Source organism: Sciurus carolinensis, unplaced genomic scaffold (assembly GCF_902686445.1).
Source record: "Sciurus carolinensis unplaced genomic scaffold, mSciCar1.2, whole genome shotgun sequence".
NCBI lineage: Eukaryota > Metazoa > Chordata > Mammalia > Rodentia > Sciuridae > Sciurus > Sciurus carolinensis.
In genome coordinates, this window is record NW_025920119.1 from 3503463 (window position 1) to 3513925 (window position 10463).

A 10463-nucleotide genomic window follows, 5' to 3' on the forward strand; every position below is an offset into this window, starting at 1 on the left:
CTTGCAAATGAACCAGAGGTCAGTGTGCTTCACTCTGGACTGTGCACATCCTGGGCTTCAAAATGCCAAACCCGATCCTTCATTCCACCCAGGCCACTCCTAGCTTTCCATGCTCCTGCCCCAGTGACAAACCAGGGGCAACCAGGCAGCTCCTGTCCATCACTCACTCAGCTGAGCCTGCACTGGGGCTGAGGCTCTTCTGAGATGCCCAGGGACTCAGCTTCTCACCTCACCGCCTCCCTAAGTGGAGCCTTCCCATGCTCTCTGTTCCTTTTCTGTTTCTCTCCTTTTCTGTTTTTTAACTGTTCCTAACAAAGAAGAAGGAGTGGCTTTGAGAATATCTTACATGGGAACAATCAATAGGAAACATGCCTTTGTACGTGAGCCTGACTTGGGGCTGAATCAACTATACCAAGGGACAAAGGAACATCAGTTCAGACAACTCCAGTGCACCACATTTTTGGAGAGTGCTGCCCCGCCCCCCATCCCCCACCCCACATCCCAGGAGTACAGTGCTGTCTGCCCAATCAAGCTTGGCTGAGCCTGGGGGCCCCCTGTCCATCCCCATCCCCACTCTGGCTCGGGTGGGCCCTTAATGGCCCTGGGTCTTGGGCGACTTGGGCTTGTGAATGACTGGTGGTGACTGACAGCCAGGGCCTGATGGCCTGGGCAGTGCTCTGCTTGGCCATGCTGTAGTGGTTGATGACCATGTAGAAGAAGCTCCTGGATTTAGGGTCCTGGGATGAGTAGTAGGCATCCAGGGAAGCTGGGATGCAACGCTTGTGTTGGGGAAGAAGGAGACACCATCAGGGGTGCACAGCAGCACGGCCAGCCCACCCACCCCACACAGCATCCCACAGAAGCCCAGCTCAGTGCACAGAGGGCAACACCCCCAGCCAATCCTGCCCCTCCCCTGTCCGTCACCATCACCATTGCTTGGAAGGAGCCAGAGGAAATGAACCTGGGGCTTACCCACCCAAGGCCAGCCTCCCTTGCTTGTGGATGGTGGGGCTGTGCAGGCACCACTGACCCCAGCTCCCCTCTGCTGGCCCCAGGGGTTGCCCTGGGCTGCTGCCCACAGACCGTGGCTGCTTATTCTATGTTCTCCATTTAACATTTGTATCTCTTTTCTCTTATTTTTGAAGTCTTTGTTCCTAACAATATTAATATAATTGTGCATTTGCATTATCTTTTAACATATGAAGAACAGTCGCAAAGTAATACCAGTCTTCCTCCTCAGAGTCAGACCACTGAATGAACTTGGACTTGGCTCCATGGCTCTCTGGGCCCATAGAGTCCCCAGCTTAGAAGGGTTGTCATTTTCTGACCATGCGATGGTACACCAGGTGACAGTGTCTCTCCTTTCAATGTGATATTCAATTACCCGAGACAGCAGACACCTTGTTGTAAAACAGGCTCGGTGGGAGGTGACTCCTGATGCAGGCTCAGGTAAGCCTTGCTGTGCTGGTGAGTCCATGCCAATTTTGCTTGTGTCATTTTCATCTTATGGTGGGCCTGTCATGTCACAACCCCTCCGAAGTCATGGGCATCTCTACCTTCCACTGAGGGTGGACGTCAGCATGCCATATGCCTCAGTCACTTGAAGTATTTATTTTCTTTCTAAGTTTATGTTCTCAACTTGATTTAGGGCCAGGTTCTTGGTTTAGCTTGTTTCTAATTGTCAGGGTTTCTTTCTTCTTATTTTAAAAATTTTTCAAATACATCAGTCACTTAAAGTCTCGTGGACAAATGTCTAAGCAAACACACCAGAGGAGCCTGACTCCTGTCCCTGTCCCTCCACTCTGTTTCCTCTCTGTCCCTGAGTAACCATTTTTAGTAATTTTTTTTATTATAGGTCTCAATTTAATTGAATAATTTGGGAGGTAAGTCTAAAGGGTTTTTAATTCTTTTTTTATTTTTGCAGACTGCATTTTGATTCATTGCACACTAGTGGGGTACATCTTTTTGTTTCTATGGTTGTGCACAATGTAGATTCATACCATTTGCATAATCATACATGTACATAGGGTCATGATGTCTGTCTCATTCCACCATTTTTCATACTCCCTGCTCCTTCCTCTCATTTCCCTCTATGTAATCTGAAGTTCCTCCATTCTTCTCTCACCCCACACCCCCACTATTTATCATCATCCACTTATCAGAGAAAAAATTCAGCCTTTGGTTTTTGAGATTGGCTTATTTCACTTAGCATGATATTCTCCAATTCCATCCATTTATCTGCAAATGCCATAATATTATTATTCTTTATGGCTGAATACTATTCCATTGTGTGTATATATACACATTTCTTTATCCATTTGTCAATTGAAGAGCATCTTGGTTGGTTCCACAATCCAACTATTGTGAATTAAGCTGCTATAAACATTGATGTGGCTGTGTTTTAATTTATCCTTCTGGACTTTCTTTCTTAAAAAGTAAGCTACAGCTTTCACTTCCCTTTCCTCACACAAGGGCCGATGGTCTCTTTTTTCCTTTAGCTAGAAGCTGTTCTACCTGCTGAACTGGGCCATTCTCATCTGTCCTCACAGTGCCATGGAACTCCACCCTGTGCATCTACCATAGTTCACACAGGTGTCCCCAGCTCCAGCTATTCCCAACTGTTAGGTCCTGGCCTTTAGCCATGAGGAGGGTGGTCTGGGGAAGTCATAGGGCAGAACCCAAGGACCTGTTCATGTTGGAATGTGATTGATCACCACCCCAACTTTGGGGAGCCCTCCTCGTGGAAGCGTGGAAGGCTTCACCTCTTTCCTCACCTGTGGGGTGAGGTTTGAGATGGGGATGCTCAAACCTATTTTTCAGAATTGTTGTGTGGCCTGATAGAATGCTTATGAAAATGTGTAGCCAAGAGCCTGAGATGCAATGAACACCTAGTAAATGGTGATTATAAACATTATAAATCAGATTCTGTTTCTACGGTGTCAAGAACCCAGCATCTGACAGGCCTTTCTCCAGCTGATCCAAATGAATCCTATCCTTAAAACCTCCCAAAGATCTTTGGGGCATTACCAGCCCCACTTTATGGGCATCAACAGCCCATGTTTCAGGTGAGAAAACTGAGGTTCACAGGGGTAGGAAGGTTCTTTCAGGTTACACAGGTGGCTCAGTTCTTTGAAGGAATGTTTGCAACTGGAGCAGTGGCCAGGGGAGGGGCCCACCATGAGACCAGGCGGGAAACCTTAGAAGTGCCCATCTTCACAGCTCTGTGGGGCACTGTGAGGTAAGGACCCTGCCCACCTACCAGGAAGACTGTGCCAAGAGGAAAAAGTAAGGGCCAGTGCTGGTGAGCTCTGCTCACGGCTGGACACCTCCTGACCCTGGACAGGGCCCATTGGGAGAGGAACCCAACCCTCTGCTTGAGGCTGTGGCCTCAGGAAACCCAGAAATTCCTTGCTGGACACACACTGGGTTTCAAACAGTCTGCAGAGTGGTTGTCAGGCTCAGAATTTGGGCACCAATGAATTGAAGACAGTGGTCAACCCCCAACTGTAGCTGACAGTGACCGGGAACCACCTACCCACTGGAGTCCCTTAACTTGAAGACAAATCCCTCTGGGCAGTTGTGGTCACAGGTGAAGGCTTTGTAAACCACCAGGAACATGATGTAGGCAAGGAACACTAGGGCCAGGCTGACGAGGATAGTGACTTGCAGGACGACAAGACTGAGGGCCAACCACGGATCATGCCAGCTCTAGCCCACACGTGTGCAGCAGGCAGGTGGCATGCTAGAAGTGAGGGAAGGGACCTAGCACACTGCTCTGCCTGGGCTTTGTCACTGATTCACAGTGTGCACTCAGGCCTCAGTTTCCTCTTATGCAAAATCATCTTGAGGCTCTTCCTTGAACCCACACCAACTAACTTTCCTGTGGGCTGAGTGGCAAGGGGCTATTGATCAGCAGGCACTCCTTTCCAGAGCCTCCAACCTCTGCTGTGACCACCCCATCACTGCTGAATTCCATCTCAGACATCCACTGCCTCTCTGGCCTCTGCGTGGACACCTAGTGCCTAAACCACCCCCAAGGCTCTCCTCCCAGCCCACACCTGCTCCACTAAAGTCTTACCCACTGGCAAGCAGTGCCAACCCACTCTGCAGTCATCAGGCCTCAATCCTGATGTGCTCTTTGCCTCTTTCCCACACTGTACTTCCAACCTTCTGGGATCATCCAGAATCCAGCACTTCTTACAACTTCCATCACTTCCAGCCTTGCTCCTAGCCACTATCTACCAGCAAGCTTGAGGAACACCATCAGGATTTATCAGGAGGGAGTAGGTGAATAATTTCAGAGGCAGCTCCAGGTTTACACTGGCCTCATCACAGCCCCTGTGCAAGGTAGATATTAGGGCTTCTGGTATTCTGGGTGGAATATTCGTGTGTATTATTTTTAAGAGTCTTTGAGTCTGTTAGTCTAGAAATGTTACAGAACTCCTCTCCTGGAGAAAGGGGTCCTCTTGATTTAGAAGAAAAATGAAAGCAGCTTTGGGAATCTTGCTCCTATCTCTCCCCACCCCAAAGCTTGTTTGTGGATGGGAGAGGACAGGAGGCCATGAGGCTCCAAGCAAGCAGAGCTGCTTTTTGGCAACTTTAAGGCCAGATGGGAGAGGTGTGGGAAGGCAGAGGGGAACAGGGAGGAAGGAGGGAGTCAGTCAGAATCCTTTGGGTGGAGACTGGAAGAGAAATCCCCATGCACGTGTGTGTAGGTTTCAGACAGAGAGGTGTGCTGTTCAGTTTTAAAGTACAGTTGGAGCAGTGTGCTTCCCACCCCTCCACTCCCCAGTTCCCCTGCTGAAGTGTTGGACAGGAATCAGCTCCAGCCAGGGACTGGGGTGGAGACAGTGTAGAGTGAGTTCAAGTGGAGACAAGACCAGACCAGAGCCATGTGGAGCTGAATGGAACAGTTCATGGAGGCTGAATCTGGCACATCAGATGTCCCCATGTCACTCATCCACCTTCAGAACTCCCAAATATGGCACTGGAACAGTACAGGAAAGGGTGTCACCCAGGACCCCTACATTGCACACCGATGCTGAGGACCTAGGAACACTGGTCAGTAGACGTTTGTAAAGAAGCTAAAAATGCCCAGATTTTCCAAAAACCAAAAGGCAGAAACAGCCCCAATGCCCATCAACTGATGAGTTGATTGTCAGATTGTGGCACATCAACCTCCGTATCCACGGATTCCACATCCATGAATGTCATCAACTATGGGGATCAAAATAACTGGAAAAAGTAAATTGCTTTCTTTCTGAAAATGTATAGATATTTTTCTTGTCGCTATTTCCTAAACAATATAATGTAACAATTATTTACACAGCATTTACTTTGTGCTAGGGATTATGAGGAATCTAGAGAGTTAAAGTACAAAGAAGGATGTAGATAGGTACCATGCAAATACTATACATTTTATATAAGGGAGCTGAGCATCTGAGGATTTGGGCATTTACAGTGGTTCCCGGATCCAGTGACCATGACTCTTGAGGGATGACTGTGTATCTACACAATGGAACATTATTCAGTCACAAAAGAGAACAAAGTACATTACAAATGCAGAGATACCTCAAAACCATATGCTAAATGAAAGAAATCAGATGCAGAGTGTCAGGTCGTATGCGACTCCATTTGTATGAATTATCCAGAATCTATGGAGACAAAAGCAGATCGGTGGCCTCCAGGGGCTGTGGGGGCAGAGAAGCAGTGGCTGATGGACCCGGGGTTTCCTTTTGGTCATGATGAAATGTTCGGGAGCCAGATAGAGGTGATGTTTTGTCGCGTTCCTTTCTGCCCGCAGAGAGAGACACGACCAACTGGTTGTTCATCAGAGCTCTTTATTGTCCTTCTTGTTCTTCTTGTTCTCCTTCCTTCTTTTACAAGGAAGTCATGGTCATTATATATGGATCATGAGCCAATCAGGTTACAGAGCATGTGGGGAGAGCATGATAACAATGTAATACAATAAGCATGATAACAATGTAATACAATAAGGGCGCAGCGAGCATGAGTCACCTTGTCCAATCAGAGCAGTCCATTCTGGCACTGGCTTAGTGCCGGGGCAACTTCCTTAAGCAGTGTCAGCTGTTTGTTGCAAACCAGGTTGCCCCGGCTCAGTCCAGTGTGGAAGTCCTTGATGTTTCACTGAAGTCCTTGTCAGCTGTTTGTTGCAAACCAGGTTGCCCCGGCTCAGTGCCAGGTGCCACACTGAAGTCCTTGATGTTGCAAACCAAGCCGCCCCGGCTCAGTGCCAGTGTGTTTGTTGCAAACCAGGTTGCCCCGGCTCAGTGCCAGGCTAGGGTGGGGTCCGCGGTACCCTGACAATGTTTGTGCAACATTATGAATGTTCTAAATGCCACCCAATTGTTCACTGTAACGTGATTGATTTCATTTTTGTGACTTCAACCTCAATGTTTTTAAAAATATATGTTCATGGCCTGGCAGCATCCTGGCACCCACAGCTCTGCCCAGGAGTGGGGAGCCATCTTCCTCAGTGATGGCCACAGATCCACCTGTTAAGAGCTTAAAAATGTGCTAACAGCCCTTGACCTCATGGAGCATGCTGCCTGTGCCCAGCCCAGGGTGCTGCTCCCAACAACAGCAGTAGGCATAGGCACAGCCATGTCTGTGGCATGGGACTCAGACCCCCTGCAGGCAGAGAGAGAGAGTACAGAAGCACAGCACCCACCTGCCACCTCCAGAAGCCTGAGGAGGGACGAGGTGTCCTGGGAACACCTCCCACCCCAGTGACCACAAAAAGAGCCCTGGACCTCTCAGCCAACTCGGGCATTGGACCAGAGGCCCAAACATAAGCAGGTGGCCCCAGGCAGGGCTGGACACTCCCATGGCCACAGCAGGTGGGTGAAGGGGCCCCTCCCGATGGTCCCTGTGTTCACAACCTCCACCCAGGAGGAGCAGGGTCTGATTCACAGAAGTGTCACCAGAGCTTGAAATGTGAGCAGAGAGGCCTTCACCAAATGTTGCTGGAAAAAAGAGACGTGAGGCAGGGAGGGACTGGACCCTCCAGGGTGGTGGTTTCAGCCCCCACTGCACCAGAGGCAGCTGAGGGCCTTTCAAAGCTGACGCCTGGGTAGCTGAAACTGCAAGGAGTCTAGTTTCACAGGTCAGGGCCATGGGCATTGCTGTGAAGTCTCCAGGTGATGACTGTGTGGGGCAGCCAGGGAAGTGCCTCTCCTCTGTGTAGTGCTGACTGGCCACACATTGTTAGCATCACCCAGGCAGCATTGGAGACAATCCAGGTTCTCTGGTCCCACCCGGACCAATGACATCAGAAACTCTTGGGGGAGGAGTTCAGGCCTCAGGATGTTTTGAAGCCCCAGGTCCCTCCCTAGTGCAGGTGGAGGAGTGCTGTGTAGATGGGGAACAGCTGGCCCTGATGACCAACCGGCACCATCGGTGTGAGTGCTAAGCAGGTGCCAGGACACAGCCCACCCAGTTCCTGGGATTCTGCCCAACCAAGACCATCCCACATCAGGTTGGGCCACACGTTCCATAGCTCCAGGGTGAGGATGCCCAGGGTGGCTCTAGCCAGAGTCTGCCTCCCTATTCTGAGGTTTGGTAACTCCTGCGACTTAGGTCTGTCATTCCTGAAGAGACTCGGGAGGCTGGGCAGTGGCAGTGAATCAGGTCTCACTACCCCTCAAGACCTCACAGTCTTCAGGTGAGGGAGAGGTAGACAGATGGACACGGGCAGTTGCAGCACATGGGGTGGCACTGTGAACAATGCAGGTCCCAAGTGCTGAGGCCAGACTTGGGCCACAGAGTGGAGTCAGTGGCTCAAGGAGACCTGTGAGAGGAGTAAGATGGACACTAGAGCTGGGTCTGAATTCCTGAGAACAGTCTTCCTTGGTTTTCCAAGTGGGGGAGAGGCTGGAATCTTGGCTGACTCCAGGCTGGATTTCCTGCAGGCCATGGTGCTGGCACATCCTACAGAGCTGGCCGCCCTAAGCCAGCCTCAGCCTTTATGGCAGATTTGTGGAATTCAGAGCCACTGGTGCCTGATCCCTGCAGCAAAGCTCCTGTGGGGAGGGTGGGGCTTCAGGGTCCCAAGAGAAGCCTGCTTCCCCACAGAGACCTCTGCACATGAAAGCCTGGCTCCACATCAATATTTATTAACTGGGTTTATAAAACCTCATTCCTTGGGGACATTCTAAAGCCCTTAGTCTCACCTCCTGAATTTAACAACCTGGGACCAGCAATAAATAGCTTGTTAGCTTTCTGATGCTAGAGGTGACTGGTCCATCAGACATTATCCTGGCTACTTGATGCTTCCTCTCTGTTCCCCATCTTCCCACTCACTGGCTCTTCACTCACGCAGAGTGGGTGAATTACAGGGTCCCTGGCGAGCCAGGCACTGCCCACAGTCACTGCCCCAAGGAGCTGCACCAGGCAGAGTAGGCATTGGATGCACAAGTAACCAAATCATGAGAAAACAAGACTAGAATGGGACCTGGAACAGAGGGTGTGGAGGAGAGGGCAGTCCAAGCAGCAGAGCCAGGCAGAGGTGACCCGGGATGGGACATTCTAGGGCATCCCAAAGACCCTCACAGGAGAGGAGTATAGGGTTCCATAGGACCTGAGAGGAGCAGAATGGCTGTGACAGGAGGTGCTGCAGGGGACAGGGGCCAGCCATTGGAAATTTTGCAGGCCCATCCAGCCTCATCCTGCTGGTGAGCCAGCTGGTCCCAGGGCTTTCAGCACAGCCCCACTTTGCCTGTCCCCTGCTGCACCCTCTAGTCTCATGTCGGTCAATCCCTGGCTCACTGCCCTTCTCAGTCCCAGCCCACGCCTTAGTGTCTCTGGCCTGCCTGGTTCTCCTCCTGGTGCCTCTGCTGGAGGGCCAGCGAGAAGGTCTCCTCAGCCTCCTTGTCAGCCTGGCCCCTGCCCCGCCTCTGCCCCACCCCTTCCCTGGAGCCCAGCTGGCTCAGGCTCATCCTCACCACCATGTCCCTGAGACCCTCCTGCTGGGAAGGCCTGAGCCTTAAGTGCCAGCAAGTGCCCTCCTTCTCTGTGCTGGGCACAGAAGATCCTGAACTGCAGTGTCAAATTGCAGTAATACCACACACACACACACACACACATACACACACACACACACACACACACACACACACACAGAGGGCGTGGGACACAGGCAGATGCAAGTGCAACCTGGTTGAAAGCACACTGTGCCTTCTATCCCATCTCTCAGTCCCATCCACCAGCAACCATACACGCACTCAAAGGCCCTTCACCTGGAAAGAAGCAGAACTCAGGTTGACAGACTGCACCAGGCAGCCCGGGATTCCTCTTCAAGTTTTGGGGTAAGAGAGAGACTAGAGGAAGATCTTGCAGTGGACTCTGGAGTTGGCGATGCTGGCAGAGATGTTCCGAGACTGAAGACCACAAGCCACAGCTCCATGGAAGAAGAATGGTGGTCAGGGAGGTGGCCTAGCAGGAGGGAGAAGAGTAGGAGCTGGCTGCCTGGGTTGCTGTCACCAGTGTCACCAGCAGCACAAACACAGGAAGTACCATCGTTACATCCATTTTGCTGATGGGAAAGCCATGGTTCTGAGATATGGAGTGACTTCAAAGTCCACATTTAGTGAGAGTGAAGTCCAGACGAGCCCGAGGGCCCTGACACTCCTTGTGCCCATACCTGGGCCTCCCTGTGAGCAGGCAGAAAGCTGCACCACCTGGGCTGGCCTCCTGCAGCCTCGCCCACCTCCACTTCTCTCCAGCTAGTGACCAATGCTTCTGCCTCTAGAACAACTGACTGAGTCCTACTCACTGGCATCCTCCTGCTCCCTGCCCAAGACCATGGCTGCACCCCTGGACACTACAGCCCCCTCTGTCCCTGGCCTCCAGTCGTGGCTTCCAGTCCACTCTGGTCTTTCTAACAGCAATGTGGTCATTCTGCCTTCTGGACGAATAAGCCCCTCACCCACACGATGACAACAGGTACTCAGGCCCTCTAGGACCTAACCACAGTTTGTCCATGGCCTTGGCCCTCCTCTTCCTGCCTCAGGCACCCACACTTTCATGACTGCTGTTCCCTTGCTGGGAATGCTGTTCCCAGTGCAGCAGATACCTGCCTCCCAGGTCAGACTTCCCCAAATCCTCCCCAAAGCCCTTGGCACTCTCCAGCACCCCCATGTGTGCCCGCTGCCTCTGAGACACCTCCAGGTGTGCCACAACCAGAACCATTTCTCTTGGCCCCCAGGAGGCAGTGTGGGCAGTGTCGGGGAACAACTCCTGGCAATTCCACTCCCTCCCCACTGGCTACGTGCGGGACTCGGTCCTCTGTCCTGTGCACGGATCTGCCGATGGGCCTCACCACATCCTGCTGAAGGTGCTGCTAGGTATTCATTTTGGGGATGAGGAAACTAAGGCCCAGAGAGGTTGCCTCAGTTTCTCAAGGACACATGGCTCACTGAGTGATACGCTCAGGAGTGCCTGCT

The 10463-nt window shown here is 51.5% G+C and overlaps 1 pseudogene; it reads right to left on the reverse strand.

Annotated features, from left to right (window-relative positions):
* Positions 1-592: 592 nt before the first annotated feature.
* On the reverse strand, positions 593-10209 carry LOC124973698 (neuronal vesicle trafficking-associated protein 2-like; annotated as a pseudogene).
* Positions 10210-10463: the final 254 nt, after the last annotated feature.